Genomic DNA, 21,281 nt, shown 5'->3' on the forward strand with positions numbered 1-21,281 from the left:
AACAGTGTCAATAACAATCCCCGATCCCTCACACACAGAAAATAAACAGTCAATAACAATCCCCGATACCTCACACACAGAAAATAAACAGTGTCAATAACAATCCCCGATCCCTCACACACAGAAAATAAACAGTCAATAACAATCCCCGATACCTCACACACAGAAAATAAACAGTGTCAATAACAATCCCCGATCCCTCACACACAGAAAATAAACAGTGTCAATAACAATCCCCGATCCCTCACACACAGAAAATAAACAGATCCAATAACAATCCCCGACCCCTCACCCACAGAAAATAAACAGTGTCAATAACAATCCCCGATCCCTCACACACAGAAAATAAACAGTGTCAATAACAATCCCCGACCCTCCCACAGAAAATAAACAGTGTCAATAACAATCCCCGATCCCTCACACACAGAAAATAAACAGTGTCAATAACAATCCCCGATCCCTCACACACAGAAAATAAACAGTGTCAATAACAATCCCCGACCCCTCACACACAGAAAATAAACAGTGTCAATAACAATCCCCGACCCCTCACACACAGAAAATAAACAGTGTCAGTAACAATCCCCGATCCCTCACACACAGAAAATAACAGTGTCAATAACAATCCCCGACCCCTCACACACAGAAAATAAACAGTGTCAATAACAATCCCCGACCTCTCACACACAGAAAATAAACAGTGTCAATAATAATCCCCGACCCTCCCACACAGAAAATAAACAGTGTCAATAACAATCCCTGACCCCTCACACACAGAAAATAAACAGTGTGAATAACAATCCCCGATCCCTCACACACAGAAAATAAACAGTGTCAATAACAATCCCCGACCCTCCCACAGAAAATAAACAGTGTCAATAACAATCCCCGACCCTCCCACAGAAAATAAACAGTGTCAATAACAATCCCCGACCCTCCCACAGAAAATAAACAGTGTCAATAACAATCCCCGATCCCTCACACACAGAAAATAAACAGTGTCAATAACAATCCCCGATCCCTCACACACAGAAAATAAACAGTGTCAATAACAATCCCCGACCCCTCACACACAGAAAATAAACAGTGTCAATAACAATCCCCGACCCCTCACACACAGAAAATAAACAGTGTCAGTAACAATCCCCGATCCCTCACACACAGAAAATAAACAGTGTCAATAACAATCCCCGACCCCTCACACACAGAAAATAAACAGTGTCAATAACAATCCCCGACCTCTCACACACAGAAAATAAACAGTGTCAATAATAATCCCCGACCCTCCCACACAGAAAATAAACAGTGTCAATAACAATCCCTGACCCCTCACACACAGAAAATAAACAGTGTGAATAACAATCCCCGATCCCTCACACACAGAAAATAAACAGTGTCAATAACAATCCCCGACCCTCCCACAGAAAATAAACAGTGTCAATAACAATCCCCGACCCTCCCACAGAAAATAAACAGTGTCAATAACAATCCCCGATCCCTCACACACAGAAAATAAACAGTCAATAACAATCCCCGACCCTCCCACAGAAAATAAACAGTGTCAATAACAATCCCCGATCCCTCACACACAGAAAATAAACAGTGTCAATAACAATCCCCGATCCCTCACACACAGAAAATAAACAGTCAATAACAATCCCCGACCCTCCCACAGAAAATAAACAGTGTCAATAACAATCCCCGATCCCTCACACACAGAAAATAAACAGTGTCAATAACAATCCCCGATACCTCACACACAGAAAATAAACAGTGTCAGTAACAATCCCCGATCCCTCACACACTGAAAATAAACAGTGTCAATAACAATCCCCGATACCTCACACACAGAAAATAAACAGTGTCAGTAACAATCCCCGACCCTCCCACAGAAAATAAACAGTGTCAATAACAATCCCCGACCCCTCACACAGAAAATAAACAGTGTCAATAACCATCCCCGACCCCTCACACACAGAAAATAAACAGTGTCAATAACAATACCCGACCCTCCCACAGAAAATAAACAGTGTCAATAACAATCCCCGACCCCTCACACACAGAAAATAAACAGTGTCAATAACAATACCCGACCCTCCCACAGAAAATAAACAGTGTCAGTAACAATCCCCGACCCCTCACACACAGAAAATAAACAGTCAATAACAATCCCCGATCCCTCACACACAGAAAATAAACAGTGTCAATAACAATCACCGATCCCTCACACACAGAAAATAAACAGTGTCAATAACAATCCCCGACCCTCCCACAGAAAATAAACAGTGTCAATAACAATCCCCGACCCCTCACACAGAAAATAAACAGTGTCAATAACCATCCCCGAACCCTCACACACAGAAAATAAACAGTGTCAATAACAATCCCCGATCTCTCACCCACAGAAAATAAACAGTGTCAATAACAATCCCCGATCTCTCACAGACAGAAAATAAACAGTGTCAATAACAATCCCCGATCCCTCACACACAGAAAATAAACAGTGTCAATAACAATCCCCGACCCCTCACACACTGAAAATAAACAGTGTCAATAACAATCCCCGATCCCTCACACACAGAAAATAAACAGTGTCAATAACAATCCCCGATCCCTCACACACAGAAAATAAACAGTGTCAATAACAATCCCCGACCCCTCACACACTGAAAATAAACAGTGTCAATAACAATCCCCGATCCCTCACACACAGAAAATAAACAGTGTCAATAACAATCCCCGATCTCTCACACACAGAAAATAAACAGCGTCAATAACAATCCCCGATCTCTCACACACAGAAAATAAACAGTGTCAATAACAATCCCCGATCCCTCACACACAGAAAATAAACAGTCAATAACAATCCCCGACCGCTCACACACTGAAAATAAACAGTGTCAATAACAATCCCCGATCCCTCACACACAGAAAATAAACAGTCAATAACAATCCCCGATCCCTCACACACAGAAAATAAACAGTGTCAATAACAATCCCCGACCCTCCCACAGAAAATAAACAGTGTCAATAACAATCCCCGATCCCTCACACACAGAAAATAAACAGTCAATAACAATCCCCGACCTCTCACACACTGAAAATAAACAGTGTCAATAACAATCCCCGATCCCTCACACACAGAAAATAAACAGTCAATAACAATCCCCGATACCTCACACACAGAAAATAAACAGTGTCAATAACAATCCCCGATCCCTCACACACAGAAAATAAACAGTGTCAATAACAATCCCCGACCCTCCCACATAAAATAAACAGTGTCAATAACAATCCCCGATCCCTCACACACAGAAAATAAACAGTCAATAACAATCCCCGACCTCTCACACACTGAAAATAAACAGTGTCAATAACAATCCCCGATCCCTCACACACAGAAAATAAACAGTCAATAACAATCCCCGATACCTCACACACAGAAAATAAACAGTGTCAATAACAATCCCCGATCCCTCACACACAGAAAATAAACAGTCAATAACAATCCCCGATACCTCACACACAGAAAATAAACAGTGTCAATAACAATCCCCGATCCCTCACACACAGAAAATAAACAGTGTCAATAACAATCCCCGATCCCTCACACACAGAAAATAAACAGATCCAATAACAATCCCCGACCCCTCACCCACAGAAAATAAACAGTGTCAATAACAATCCCCGATCCCTCACACACAGAAAATAAACAGTGTCAATAACAATCCCCGACCCTCCCACAGAAAATAAACAGTGTCAATAACAATCCCCGATCCCTCACACACAGAAAATAAACAGTGTCAATAACAATCCCCGATCCCTCACACACAGAAAATAAACAGTGTCAATAACAATCCCCGACCCCTCACACACAGAAAATAAACAGTGTCAATAACAATCCCCGACCCCTCACACACAGAAAATAAACAGTGTCAGTAACAATCCCCGATCCCTCACACACAGAAAATAAACAGTGTCAATAACAATCCCCGACCCCTCACACACAGAAAATAAACAGTGTCAATAACAATCCCCGACCTCTCACACACAGAAAATAAACAGTGTCAATAATAATCCCCGACCCTCCCACACAGAAAATAAACAGTGTCAATAACAATCCCTGACCCCTCACACACAGAAAATAAACAGTGTGAATAACAATCCCCGATCCCTCACACACAGAAAATAAACAGTGTCAATAACAATCCCCGACCCTCCCACAGAAAATAAACAGTGTCAATAACAATCCCCGACCCTCCCACAGAAAATAAACAGTGTCAATAACAATCCCCGACCCTCCCACAGAAAATAAACAGTGTCAATAACAATCCCCGATCCCTCACACACAGAAAATAAACAGTGTCAATAACAATCCCCGATCCCTCACACACAGAAAATAAACAGTGTCAATAACAATCCCCGATCCCTCACACACTGAAAATAAACAGTGTCAATAACAATCCCCGATCCCTCACACACAGAAAATAAACAGTGTCAATAACAATCCCCGATCCCTCACACACAGAAAATAAACAGTCAATAACAATCCCCGACCCTCCCACAGAAAATAAACAGTGTCAATAACAATCCCCGATCCCTCACACACAGAAAATAAACAGTGTCAATAACAATCCCCGATCCCTCACACACAGAAAATAAACAGTCAATAACAATCCCCGACCCTCCCACAGAAAATAAACAGTGTCAATAACAATCCCCGATCCCTCACACACAGAAAATAAACAGTGTCAATAACAATCCCCGATACCTCACACACAGAAAATAATCAGTGTCAGTAACAATCCCCGATCCCTCACACACTGAAAATAAACAGTGTCAATAACAATCCCCGATACCTCACACACAGAAAATAAACAGTGTCAGTAACAATCCCCGACCCTCCCACAGAAAATAAACAGTGTCAATAACAATCCCCGACCCCTCACACAGAAAATAAACAGTGTCAATAACCATCCCCGACCCCTCACACACAGAAAATAAACAGTGTCAATAACAATACCCGACCCTCCCACAGAAAATAAACAGTGTCAATAACAATCCCCGACCCCTCACACACAGAAAATAAACAGTGTCAATAACAATACCCGACCCTCCCACAGAAAATAAACAGTGTCAGTAACAATCCCCGACCCCTCACACACAGAAAATAAACAGTCAATAACAATCCCCGATCCCTCACACACAGAAAATAAACAGTGTCAATAACAATCACCGATCCCTCACACACAGAAAATAAACAGTGTCAATAACAATCCCCGACCCTCCCACAGAAAATAAACAGTGTCAATAACAATCCCCGACCCCTCACACAGAAAATAAACAGTGTCAATAACCATCCCCGACCCCTCACACACAGAAAATAAACAGTGTCAATAACAATCCCCGATCTCTCACCCACAGAAAATAAACAGTGTCAATAACAATCCCCGATCTCTCACAGACAGAAAATAAACAGTGTCAATAACAATCCCCGATCCCTCACACACAGAAAATAAACAGTGTCAATAACAATCCCCGACCCCTCACACACTGAAAATAAACAGTGTCAATAACAATCCCCGATCCCTCACACACAGAAAATAAACAGTGTCAATAACAATCCCCGATCCCTCACACACAGAAAATAAACAGTGTCAATAACAATCCCCGACCCCTCACACACTGAAAATAAACAGTGTCAATAACAATCCCCGATCCCTCACACACAGAAAATAAACAGTGTCAATAACAATCCCCGATCTCTCACACACAGAAAATAAACAGCGTCAATAACAATCCCCGATCTCTCACACACAGAAAATAAACAGTGTCAATAACAATCCCCGATCCCTCACACACAGAAAATAAACAGTCAATAACAATCCCCGACCGCTCACACACTGAAAATAAACAGTGTCAATAACAATCCCCGATCCCTCACACACAGAAAATAAACAGTCAATAACAATCCCCGATACCTCACACACAGAAAATAAACAGTGTCAATAACAATCCCCGATCCCTCACACACAGAAAATAAACAGTGTCAATAACAATCCCCGACCCTCCCACAGAAAATAAACAGTGTCAATAACAATCCCCGATCCCTCACACACAGAAAATAAACAGTCAATAACAATCCCCGACCTCTCACACACTGAAAATAAACAGTGTCAATAACAATCCCCGATCCCTCACACACAGAAAATAAACAGTCAATAACAATCCCCGATACCTCACACACAGAAAATAAACAGTGTCAATAACAATCCCCGATCCCTCACACACAGAAAATAAACAGTGTCAATAACAATCCCCGACCCTCCCACATAAAATAAACAGTGTCAATAACAATCCCCGATCCCTCACACACAGAAAATAAACAGTCAATAACAATCCCCGACCTCTCACACACTGAAAATAAACAGTGTCAATAACAATCCCCGATCCCTCACACACAGAAAATAAACAGTCAATAACAATCCCCGATACCTCACACACAGAAAATAAACAGTGTCAATAACAATCCCCGATCCCTCACACACAGAAAATAAACAGTCAATAACAATCCCCGATACCTCACACACAGAAAATAAACAGTGTCAATAACAATCCCCGATCCCTCACACACAGAAAATAAACAGTGTCAATAACAATCCCCGATCCCTCACACACAGAAAATAAACAGATCCAATAACAATCCCCGACCCCTCACCCACAGAAAATAAACAGTGTCAATAACAATCCCCGATCCCTCACACACAGAAAATAAACAGTGTCAATAACAATCCCCGACCCTCCCACAGAAAATAAACAGTGTCAATAACAATCCCCGATCCCTCACACACAGAAAATAAACAGTGTCAATAACAATCCCCGATCCCTCACACACAGAAAATAAACAGTGTCAATAACAATCCCCGACCCCTCACACACAGAAAATAAACAGTGTCAATAACAATCCCCGACCCCTCACACACAGAAAATAAACAGTGTCAGTAACAATCCCCGATCCCTCACACACAGAAAATAAACAGTGTCAATAACAATCCCCGACCCCTCACACACAGAAAATAAACAGTGTCAATAACAATCCCCGACCTCTCACACACAGAAAATAAACAGTGTCAATAATAATCCCCGACCCTCCCACACAGAAAATAAACAGTGTCAATAACAATCCCTGACCCCTCACACACAGAAAATAAACAGTGTGAATAACAATCCCCGATCCCTCACACACAGAAAATAAACAGTGTCAATAACAATCCCCGACCCTCCCACAGAAAATAAACAGTGTCAATAACAATCCCCGACCCTCCCACAGAAAATAAACAGTGTCAATAACAATCCCCGATCCCTCACACACAGAAAATAAACAGTCAATAACAATCCCCGACCCTCCCACAGAAAATAAACAGTGTCAATAACAATCCCCGATCCCTCACACACAGAAAATAAACAGTGTCAATAACAATCCCCGATCCCTCACACACAGAAAATAAACAGTCAATAACAATCCCCGACCCTCCCACAGAAAATAAACAGTGTCAATAACAATCCCCGATCCCTCACACACAGAAAATAAACAGTGTCAATAACAATCCCCGATACCTCACACACAGAAAATAAACAGTGTCAGTAACAATCCCCGATCCCTCACACACTGAAAATAAACAGTGTCAATAACAATCCCCGATACCTCACACACAGAAAATAAACAGTGTCAGTAACAATCCCCGACCCTCCCACAGAAAATAAACAGTGTCAATAACAATCCCCGACCCCTCACACAGAAAATAAACAGTGTCAATAACCATCCCCGACCCCTCACACACAGAAAATAAACAGTGTCAATAACAATACCCGACCCTCCCACAGAAAATAAACAGTGTCAATAACAATCCCCGACCCCTCACACACAGAAAATAAACAGTGTCAATAACAATACCCGACCCTCCCACAGAAAATAAACAGTGTCAGTAACAATCCCCGACCCCTCACACACAGAAAATAAACAGTCAATAACAATCCCCGATCCCTCACACACAGAAAATAAACAGTGTCAATAACAATCACCGATCCCTCACACACAGAAAATAAACAGTGTCAATAACAATCCCCGACCCTCCCACAGAAAATAAACAGTGTCAATAACAATCCCCGACCCCTCACACAGAAAATAAACAGTGTCAATAACCATCCCCGAACCCTCACACACAGAAAATAAACAGTGTCAATAACAATCCCCGATCTCTCACCCACAGAAAATAAACAGTGTCAATAACAATCCCCGATCTCTCACAGACAGAAAATAAACAGTGTCAATAACAATCCCCGATCCCTCACACACAGAAAATAAACAGTGTCAATAACAATCCCCGACCCCTCACACACTGAAAATAAACAGTGTCAATAACAATCCCCGATCCCTCACACACAGAAAATAAACAGTGTCAATAACAATCCCCGATCCCTCACACACAGAAAATAAACAGTGTCAATAACAATCCCCGACCCCTCACACACTGAAAATAAACAGTGTCAATAACAATCCCCGATCCCTCACACACAGAAAATAAACAGTGTCAATAACAATCCCCGATCTCTCACACACAGAAAATAAACAGCGTCAATAACAATCCCCGATCTCTCACACACAGAAAATAAACAGTGTCAATAACAATCCCCGATCCCTCACACACAGAAAATAAACAGTCAATAACAATCCCCGACCGCTCACACACTGAAAATAAACAGTGTCAATAACAATCCCCGATCCCTCACACACAGAAAATAAACAGTCAATAACAATCCCCGATACCTCACACACAGAAAATAAACAGTGTCAATAACAATCCCCGATCCCTCACACACAGAAAATAAACAGTGTCAATAACAATCCCCGACCCTCCCACAGAAAATAAACAGTGTCAATAACAATCCCCGATCCCTCACACACAGAAAATAAACAGTCAATAACAATCCCCGACCTCTCACACACTGAAAATAAACAGTGTCAATAACAATCCCCGATCCCTCACACACAGAAAATAAACAGTCAATAACAATCCCCGATACCTCACACACAGAAAATAAACAGTGTCAATAACAATCCCCGATCCCTCACACACAGAAAATAAACAGTGTCAATAACAATCCCCGACCCTCCCACATAAAATAAACAGTGTCAATAACAATCCCCGATCCCTCACACACAGAAAATAAACAGTCAATAACAATCCCCGACCTCTCACACACTGAAAATAAACAGTGTCAATAACAATCCCCGATCCCTCACACACAGAAAATAAACAGTCAATAACAATCCCCGATACCTCACACACAGAAAATAAACAGTGTCAATAACAATCCCCGATCCCTCACACACAGAAAATAAACAGTCAATAACAATCCCCGATACCTCACACACAGAAAATAAACAGTGTCAATAACAATCCCCGATCCCTCACACACAGAAAATAAACAGTGTCAATAACAATCCCCGATCCCTCACACACAGAAAATAAACAGATCCAATAACAATCCCCGACCCCTCACCCACAGAAAATAAACAGTGTCAATAACAATCCCCGATCCCTCACACACAGAAAATAAACAGTGTCAATAACAATCCCCGACCCTCCCACAGAAAATAAACAGTGTCAATAACAATCCCCGATCCCTCACACACAGAAAATAAACAGTGTCAATAACAATCCCCGATCCCTCACACACAGAAAATAAACAGTGTCAATAACAATCCCCGACCCCTCACACACAGAAAATAAACAGTGTCAATAACAATCCCCGACCCCTCACACACAGAAAATAAACAGTGTCAGTAACAATCCCCGATCCCTCACACACAGAAAATAAACAGTGTCAATAACAATCCCCGACCCCTCACACACAGAAAATAAACAGTGTCAATAACAATCCCCGACCTCTCACACACAGAAAATAAACAGTGTCAATAATAATCCCCGACCCTCCCACACAGAAAATAAACAGTGTCAATAACAATCCCTGACCCCTCACACACAGAAAATAAACAGTGTGAATAACAATCCCCGATCCCTCACACACAGAAAATAAACAGTGTCAATAACAATCCCCGACCCTCCCACAGAAAATAAACAGTGTCAATAACAATCCCCGACCCTCCCACAGAAAATAAACAGTGTCAATAACAATCCCCGACCCTCCCACAGAAAATAAACAGTGTCAATAACAATCCCCGATCCCTCACACACAGAAAATAAACAGTGTCAATAACAATCCCCGACCTCTCACACACAGGAAATAAACAGTGTCAATAACAATCCCCGATACCTCACACACAGAAAATAAACAGTGTCAGTAACAATCCCCGACCCTCACACACAGAAAATAAACAGTGTCAATAACAATCCCCGATCCCTCAGACACAGAAAATAAACAGTGTCAATAACAATCCCCGATCCCTCACACACAGAAAATGAACAGTGTCAATAACAATCCCCGACCCTCACACACAGAAAATAAACATTGTCAATAACAATCCCCGATCCCTCACACACAGAAAATAAACAGTGTCAATAACAATCCCCGATCCCTCACACACAGAAAATAAACAGTGTCAATAACAATCCAAGTCCCCTCACACACAGAAAATAAACAGTGTCAATAACAATCCCCGATCCCTCACACACAGAAAATAAACAGTGTCAATAACAATCCCCGATCCCTCACCCACAGAAAATAAACAGTGTCAATAACAATCCCCGACCCTCCCACAGAAAATAAACAGTGTCAGTAACAATCCCCGACCCTCCCACAGAAAATAAACAGTGTCAATAACAATCCCCGATCCCTCACACACAGAAAATAAACAGTGTCAATAACAATCCCCGATACCTCACACACAGAAAATAAACAGTGTCAATAACAATCCCCGACCCTCCCACTGAAAATAAACATTGTCAATAACAATCCCCGACCCCTCACACACAGAAAATAAACAGTGTCAATAACAATCCCCGACCACTCACACACAGAAAATAAACAGTGTCAATAACAATCCCCGATACCTCACACACAGAAAATAAACAGTGTCAATAACAATCCCCGATACCTCACACACAGAAAATAAACAGTGTCAATAACAATCCCCGACCCTCCCACAGAAAATAAACAGTGTCAATAACAATCCCCGACCCCTCACACACAGAAAATAAACAGTGTCAGTAACAATCCCCGATCCCTCACACACAGAAAATAAACAGTGTCAGTAACAATCCCCGATCCCTCACATACAGAAAAAAACAGTGTCAATAACAATCCCCGACCCCTCACACACTGAAAATAAACAGTGTCAATAACAATCCCCGATCCCTCACACACAGAAAATAAACAGTGTCAATAACAATCCCCGACCCCTCACACTGAAAATAAACAGTGTCAATAACAATCCCCGATCCCTCACACACAGAAAATAAACAGTGTCAATAACAATCCCCGATCCCTCACACACAGAAAATAAACAGTGTCAATAACAATCCCCGATCCCTCACACACAGAAAATAAACAGTGTCAATAACAATCCCCGATCCCTCACACACAGAAAATAAACAGTGTCAATAACAATCCCCGACCCCTCACACACAGAAAATAAACAGTGTCAATAACAATCCCCGATCTCTCACACACAGAAAATAAACAGTGTCAATAACAATCCCCGACCCCACACCCACAGAAAATAAACAGTGTCAATAACAATCCCCGATCCCTCACACACAGAAAATAAACAGTGTCAATAACAATCCCCGACCCCTCACCCACAGAAAATAAACAGTGTCAATAACAATCCCCGACCCCTCACCCACAGAAAATAAACAGTGTCAATAACAATCCCCGACCCCTCACCCACAGAAAATAAACAGTGTCAATAACAATCCCCGACCCCTCACACACAGAAAATAAACAGTGTCAATAACAATCCCCGATCCCTCACACACAGAAAATAAACAGTGTCAATAACAATACCCGATACCTCACACACAGAAAATAAACAGTGTCAATAACAATCCCCGACCCCTCACACACAGAAAATAAACAGTGTCAATAACAATCCCCGACCCTCCCACACAGAAAATAAACAGTGTCAATAACAATCCCTGACCCCTCACACACAGAAAATAAACAGTGTCAATAACAATCCCCGATCCCTCACACACAGAAAATAAACAGTGTCAGTAACAATCCCCGATCCCTCACACACAGAAAATAAACAGTGTCAATAACAATCCCCGACCCCTCACACACAGAAAATAAACAGTGTCAATAACAATCCCCGACCTCTCACACACAGAAAATAAACAGTGTCAATAATAATCCCCGACCCTCCCACACAGAAAATAAACAGTGTCAATAACAATCCCTGACCCCTCACACACAGAAAATAAACAGTGTGAATAACAATCCCCGATCCCTCACACACAGAAAATAAACAGTGTCAATAACAATCCCCGACCCTCCCACAGAAAATAAACAGTGTCAATAACAATCCCCGACCCTCCCACAGAAAATAAACAGTGTCAATAACAATCCCCGACCCTCCCACAGAAAATAAACAGTGTCAATAACAATCCCCGATCCCTCACACACAGAAAATAAACAGTGTCAATAACAATCCCCGACCTCTCACACACAGGAAATAAACAGTGTCAATAACAATCCCCGATACCTCACACACAGAAAATAAACAGTGTCAGTAACAATCCCCGACCCTCACACACAGAAAATAAACAGTGTCAATAACAATCCCCGATCCCTCAGACACAGAAAATAAACAGTGTCAATAACAATCCCCGATCCCTCACACACAGAAAATAAACAGTGTCAATAACAATCCCCGACCCTCACACACAGAAAATAAACATTGTCAATAACAATCCCCGACCCTCCCACAGAAAATAAACAGTGTCAATAACAATCCCCGACCCTCCCACAGAAAATAAACAGTGTCAATAACAATCCCCGATCCCTCACACACAGAAAATAAACAGTGTCAATAACAATCCCCGACCTCTCACACACAGGAAATAAACAGTGTCAATAACAATCCCCGATACCTCACACACAGAAAATAAACAGTGTCAGTAACAATCCCCGACCCTCACACACAGAAAATAAACAGTGTCAATAACAATCCCCGATCCCTCAGACACAGAAAATAAACAGTGTCAATAACAATCCCCGATCCCTCAGACACAGAAAATAAACAGTGTCAATAACAATCCCCGATCCCTCACACACAGAAAATAAACAGTGTCAATAACAATCCCCGACCCTCACACACAGAAAATAAACATTGTCAATAACAATCCCCGATCCCTCACACACAGAAAATAAACAGTGTCAATAACAATCCCCGATCCCTCACACACAGAAAATAAACAGTGTCAATAACAATCCAAGTCCCCTCACACACAGAAAATAAACAGTGTCAATAACAATCCCCGATCCCTCACACACAGAAAATAAACAGTGTCAATAACAATCCCCGATCCCTCACCCACAGAAAATAAACAGTGTCAATAACAATCCCCGACCCTCCCACAGAAAATAAACAGTGTCAGTAACAATCCCCGACCCTCCCACAGAAAATAAACAGTGTCAATAACAATCCCCGATCCCTCACACACAGAAAATAAACAGTGTCAATAACAATCCCCGATACCTCACACACAGAAAATAAACAGTGTCAATAACAATCCCCGACCCTCCCACTGAAAATAAACATTGTCAATAACAATCCCCGACCCCTCACACACAGAAAATAAACAGTGTCAATAACAATCCCCGATACCTCACACACAGAAAATAAACAGTGTCAATAACAATCCCCGACCCCTCACACACAGAAAATAAACAGTGTCAATAACAATCCCCGACCCCTCACACACAGAAAATAAACAGTGTCAATAACAATCCCCGATACCTCACACACAGAAAATAAACAGTGTCAATAACAATCCCCGATACCTCACACACAGAAAATAAACAGTGTCAATAACAATCCCCGACCCTCCCACAGAAAATAAACAGTGTCAATAACAATCCCCGACCCCTCACACACAGAAAATAAACAGTGTCAGCAACAATCCCCGATCCCTCACACACAGAAAATAAACAGTGTCAGTAACAATCCCCGATCCCTCACACACAGAAAATAAACAGTGTCAATAACAATCCCCGACCCCTCACACACTGAAAATAAACAGTGTCAATAACAATCCCCGATCCCTCACACACAGAAAATAAACAGTGTCAATAACAATCCCCGACCCCTCACCCACAGAAAATAAACAGTGTCAATAACAATCCCCGACCCCTCACACTGAAAATAAACAGTGTCAATAACAATCCCCGATCCCTCACACACAGAAAATAAACAGTGTCAATAACAATCCCCGATCCCTCACACACAGAAAATAAACAGTGTCAATAACAATCCCCGATCCCTCACACACAGAAAATAAACAGTGTCAATAACAATCCCCGATCCCTCACACACAGAAAATAAACAGTGTCAATAACAATACCCGATACCTCACACACAGAAAATAAACAGTGTCAATAACAATCCCCGACCCCTCACACACAGAAAATAAACAGTGTCAATAGCAATCCCCGACCCTCCCACACAGAAAATAAACAGTGTCAATAACAATCCCCGATCCCTCACACACAGAAAATAAACAGTGTCAATAACAATCCCCGATCCCTCACACACAGAAAATAAACAGTGTCAATAACAATACCCGATACCTCACACACAGAAAATAAACAGTGTCAATAACAATCCCTGACCCCTCACACACAGAAAATAAACAGTGTCAATAACAATCCCCTAGGCCTCACACACAGAAAATAAACAGTGTCAATAACAATCCCCGATCCCTCACACACAGAAAATAAACAGTGTCAATAACAATCCCCTACGCCTCACACACAGAAAATAAACAGTGTCAATAACAATCCCCGATCCCTCACCCACAGAAAATAAACAGTGTCAGTAACAATCCCCGATCTCTCACACACAGAAAATAAACAGTGTCAATAACAATCCCCGACCCCTCACACACAGAAAATAAACAGTGTCAATAACAATCCCCGATCCCTCACACACAGAAAATAAACAGTCTCAATAACAATCCCCGACCCCTCACCCTCAGAAAATAAACAGTGTCAATAACAATCCCCGACCCTCCCACAGAAAATAAACAGTGTCAGTAACAATCCCCGATACCTCACACACAGAAAATAAACATTGTCAATAACAATCCCCGATCCCTCACACACAGAAAATAAACAGTGTCAATAACAATCCCCGATCCCTCACACACAGAAAATAAACAGTGTCAGTAACAATCCCCGATCCCTCACACACAGAAAATAAACAGTGTCAATAACAATCCCCGATCCCTCACACACAGAAAATAAACAGTGTCAGTAACAATCCCCGACCCCTCACACACAGAAAATAAACAGTGTCAATTACAATCCCCGACCCCTCACCCACAGAAAATAAACAGTGTCAATAACAATCCCCGACCCTCCCACAGAAAATAAACAGTGTCAGTAACAATCCCCGACCCTCCCACAGAAAATAAACAGTGTCAATAACAATCCCCGATCCCTCACACACAGAAAATAAACAGTGTCAATAACAATCCCCGACCCTCCCACAGAAAATAAACATTGTCAATAACAATCCCCGACCCCTCACACACAGAAAATAAACAGTGTCAATAACAATCCCCGACCCTCCCACAGAAAATAAACATTGTCAATAACAATCCCCGACCCCTCACACACAGAAAATAAACAGTGTCAATAACAATCCCCGACCCTCCCACTGAAAATAAACATTGTCAATAACAATCCCCGACCCCTCACACACAGAAAATAAACAGTGTCAATAACAATCCCCGATACCTCACACACAGAAAATAAACAGTGTCAATAACAATCCCCGATACCTCACACACAGAAAATAAACAGTGTCAATAACAATCCCCGACCCTCCCACTGAAAATAAACATTGTCAATAACAATCCCCGACCCCTCACACACAGAAAATAAACAGTGTCAATAACAATCCCCGACCCTCCCACAGAAAATAAACAGTGTCAATAACAATACCCGACCCCTCACACACAGAAAATAAACAGTGTCAGTAACAATCCCCGATCCCTCACACACAGAAAATAAACAGTGTCAGTAACAATCCCCGATCCCTCACACACAGAAAATAAACAGTGTCAATAACAATCCCCGACCCCTCACCCACAGAAAATAAACAGTGTCAATAACAATCCCCGATCCCTCACACACAGAAAATAACCAGTGTCAATAACAATCCCCGACCCCTCACCCACAGAAAATAAACAGTGTCAATAACAATCCCCGACCCTCCCACAGAAAATAAACAGTGTCAGTAACAATCCCCGACCCTCCCACAGAAAATAAACAGTGTCAATAACAATCCCCGATCCCTCACACACAGAAAATAAACAGTGTCAATAACAATCCCCGACCCTCCCACAGAAAATAAACATTGTCAATAACAATCCCCGACCCCTCACACACAGAAAATAAACAGTGTCAATAACAATCCCCGACCCTCCCACAGAAAATAAACATTGTCAATAACAATCCCCGACCCCTCACACACAGAAAATAAACAGTGTCAATAACAATCCCCGACCCTCCCACTGAAAATAAACATTGTCAATAACAATCCCCGACCCCTCACACACAGAAAATAAACAGTGTCAATAACAATCCCCGATACCTCACACACAGAAAATAAACAGTGTCAATAACAATCCCCGATACCTCACACACAGAAAATAAACAGTGTCAATAACAATCCCCGACCCTCCCACTGAAAATAAACATTGTCAATAACAATCCCCGACCCCTCACACACAGAAAATAAACAGTGTCAATAACAATCCCCGACCCTCCCACAGAAAATAAACAGTGTCAATAACAATACCCGACCCCTCACACACAGAAAATAAACAGTGTCAGTAACAATCCCCGATCCCTCACACACAGAAAATAAACAGTGTCAGTAACAATCCCCGATCCCTCACACACAGAAAATAAACAGTGTCAATAACAATCCCCGACCCCTCACCCACAGAAAATAAACAGTGTCAATAACAATCCCCGATCCCTCACACACAGAAAATAAACAGTGTCAATAACAATCCCCGACCCCTCACCCACAGAAAATAAACAGTGTCAATAACAATCCCCGACCCCTCACACTGAAAATAAACAGTGTCAATAACAATCCCCGATCCCTCACACACAGAAAATAAACAGTGTCAATAACAATCCCCTACGCCTCACACACAGAAAATAAACAGTGTCAATAACAATCCCCGATCCCTCACACACAGAAAATAAACAGTGTCAATAACAATCCCCGATCCCTCACACACAGAAAATAAACAGTGTCAATAACAATCCCCGATCCCTCACACACAGAAAATAAACAGTGTCAATAACAATACCCTACCCTCCCACACAGAAAATAAACAGTGTCAATAACAATCCCTGACCCCTCACACACAGAAAATAAACAGTGTCAATAACAATCCCCGATCCCTCACACACAGAAAATAAACAGTGTCAATAACAATCCCCGACCCCTCACACACAGAAAATAAACAGTGTCAATAACAATCCCCTACGCCTCACACACAGAAAATAAACAGTGTCAATAACAATCCCCGATCCCTCAGACACAGAAAATAAACAGTGTCAATAACAATCCCCGATCCCTCACACACAGAAAATAAACAGTGTCAATAACAATACCCTACCCTCCCACACAGAAAATAAACAGTGTCAATAACAATCCCTGACCCCTCACACACAGAAAATAAACAGTGTCAATAACAATCCCCGATCCCTCACACACAGAAAATAAACAGTGTCAATAACAATCCCCGATCCCTCACACACAGAAAATAAACAGTGTCAATAACAATCCCCGATCCCTCACCCACAGAAAATAAACAGTGTCAATAACAATCCCCGACCCTCCCACAGAAAATAAACAGTGTCAGTAACAATCCCCGACCCTCCCACAGAAAATAAACAGTGTCAATAACAATCCCCGATCCCTCACACACAGAAAATAAACAGTGTCAATAACAATCCCCGATACCTCACACACAGAAAATAAACAGTGTCAATAACAATCCCCGACCCTCCCACTGAAAATAAACATTGTCAATAACAATCCCCGACCCCTCACACACAGAAAATAAACAGTGTCAATAACAATCCCCGATACCTCACACACAGAAAATAAACAGTGTCAATAACAATCCCCGACCCCTCACACACAGAAAATAAACAGTGTCAATAACAATCCCCGACCCCTCACACACAGAAAATAAACAGTGTCAATAACAATCCCCGATACCTCACACACAGAAAATAAACAGTGTCAATAACAATCCCCGATACCTCACACACAGAAAATAAACAGTGTCAATAACAATCCCCGACCCTCCCACAGAAAATAAACAGTGTCAATAACAATCCCCGACCCCTCACACACAGAAAATAAACAGTGTCAGCAACAATCCCCGATCCCTCACACACAGAAAATAAACAGTGTCAGTAACAATCCCCGATCCCTCACACACAGAAAATAAACAGTGTCAATAACAATCCCCGACCCCTCACACACTGAAAATAAACAGTGTCAATAACAATCCCCGACCCCTCACACACAGAAAATAAACAGTGTCAATAACAATCCCCGATCCCTCACACACAGAAAATAAACAGTGTCAATAACAATCCCCGACCCCTCACCCACAGAAAATAAACAGTGTCAATAACAATCCCCGACCCCTCACACTGAAAATAAACAGTGTCAATAACAATCCCCGATCCCTCACACACAGAAAATAAACAGTGTCAATAACAATCCCCGATCCCTCACACACAGAAAATAAACAGTGTCAATAACAATCCCCGATCCCTCACACACAGAAAATAAACAGTGTCAATAACAATCCCCGATCCCTCACACACAGAAAATAAACAGTGTCAATAACAATACCCGATACCTCACACACAGAAAATAAACAGTGTCAATAACAATCCCCGACCCCTCACACACAGAAAATAAACAGTGTCAATAGCAATCCCCGACCCTCCCACACAGAAAATAAACAGTGTCAATAACAATCCCTGACCCCTCACACACAGAAAATAAACAGTGTCAATAACAATCCCCTAGGCCTCACACACAGAAAATAAACAGTGTCAATAACAATCCCCGATCCCTCACACACAGAAAATAAACAGTGTCAATAACAATCCCCTACGCCTCACACACAGAAAATAAACAGTGTCAATAACAATCCCCGATCCCTCACCCACAGAAAATAAACAGTGTCAGTAACAATCCCCGATCTCTCACACACAGAAAATAAACAGTGTCAATAACAATCCCCGACCCCTCACACACAGAAAATAAACAGTGTCAATAACAATCCCCGATCCCTCACACACAGAAAATAAACAGTCTCAATAACAATCCCCGACCCCTCACCCTCAGAAAATAAACAGTGTCAATAACAATCCCCGACCCTCCCACAGAAAATAAACAGTGTCAGTAACAATCCCCGATACCTCACACACAGAAAATAAACATTGTCAATAACAATCCCCGATCCCTCACACACAGAAAATAAACAGTGTCAATAACAATCCCCGATCCCTCACACACAGAAAATAAACAGTGTCAGTAACAATCCCCGATCCCTCACACACAGAAAATAAACAGTGTCAATAACAATCCCCGATCCCTCACACACAGAAAATAAACAGTGTCAGTAACAATCCCCGACCCCTCACACACAGAAAATAAACAGTGTCAATTACAATCCCCGACCCCTCACCCACAGAAAATAAACAGTGTCAATAACAATCCCCGACCCTCCCACAGAAAATAAACAGTGTCAGTAACAATCCCCGACACTCCCACAGAAAATAAACAGTGTCAATAACAATCCCCGATCCCTCACACACAGAAAATAAACAGTGTCAATAACAATCCCCGACCCTCCCACAGAAAATAAACATTGTCAATAACAATCCCCGACCCCTCACACACAGAAAATAAACAGTGTCAATAACAATCCCCGACCCTCCCACAGAAAATAAACATTGTCAATAACAATCCCCGACCCCTCACACACAGAAAATAAACAGTGTCAATAACAATCCCCGACCCTCCCACTGAAAATAAACATTGTCAATAACAATCCCCGACCCCTCACACACAGAAAATAAACAGTGTCAATAACAATCCCCGATACCTCACACACAGAAAATAAACAGTGTCAATAACAATCCCCGATACCTCACACACAGAAAATAAACAGTGTCAATAACAATCCCCGACCCTCCCACTGAAAATAAACATTGTCAATAACAATCCCCGACCCCTCACACACAGAAAATAAACAGTGTCAATAACAATCCCCGACCCTCCCACAGAAAATAAACAGTGTCAATAACAATACCCGACCCCTCACACACAGAAAATAAACAGTGTCAGTAACAATCCCCGATCCCTCACACACAGAAAATAAACAGTGTCAGTAACAATCCCCGATCCCTCACACACAGAAAATAAACAGTGTCAATAACAATCCCCGACCCCTCACCCACAGAAAATAAACAGTGTCAATAACAATCCCCGATCCCTCACACACAGAAAATAAACAGTGTCAATAACAATCCCCGACCCCTCACCCACAGAAAATAAACAGTGTCAATAACAATCCCCGACCCCTCACACTGAAAATAAACAGTGTCAATAACAATCCCCGATCCCTCACACACAGAAAATAAACAGTGTCAATAACAATCCCCGATCCCTCACACACAGAAAATAAACAGTGTCAATAACAATCCCCGATCCCTCACACACAGAAAATAAACAGTGTCAATAACAATCCCCGATCCCTCACACACAGAAAATAAACAGTGTCAATAACAATCCCCGATCCCTCACACACAGAAAATAAACAGTGTCAATAACAATACCCTACCCTCCCACACAGAAAATAAACAGTGTCAATAACAATCCCTGACCCCTCACACACAGAAAATAAACAGTGTCAATAACAATCCCCGATCCCTCACACACAGAAAATAAACAGTGTCAATAACAATCCCCGACC

This window comes from Hemitrygon akajei, chromosome 21, assembly GCF_048418815.1.
Source record: "Hemitrygon akajei chromosome 21, sHemAka1.3, whole genome shotgun sequence".
NCBI lineage: Eukaryota > Metazoa > Chordata > Chondrichthyes > Myliobatiformes > Dasyatidae > Hemitrygon > Hemitrygon akajei.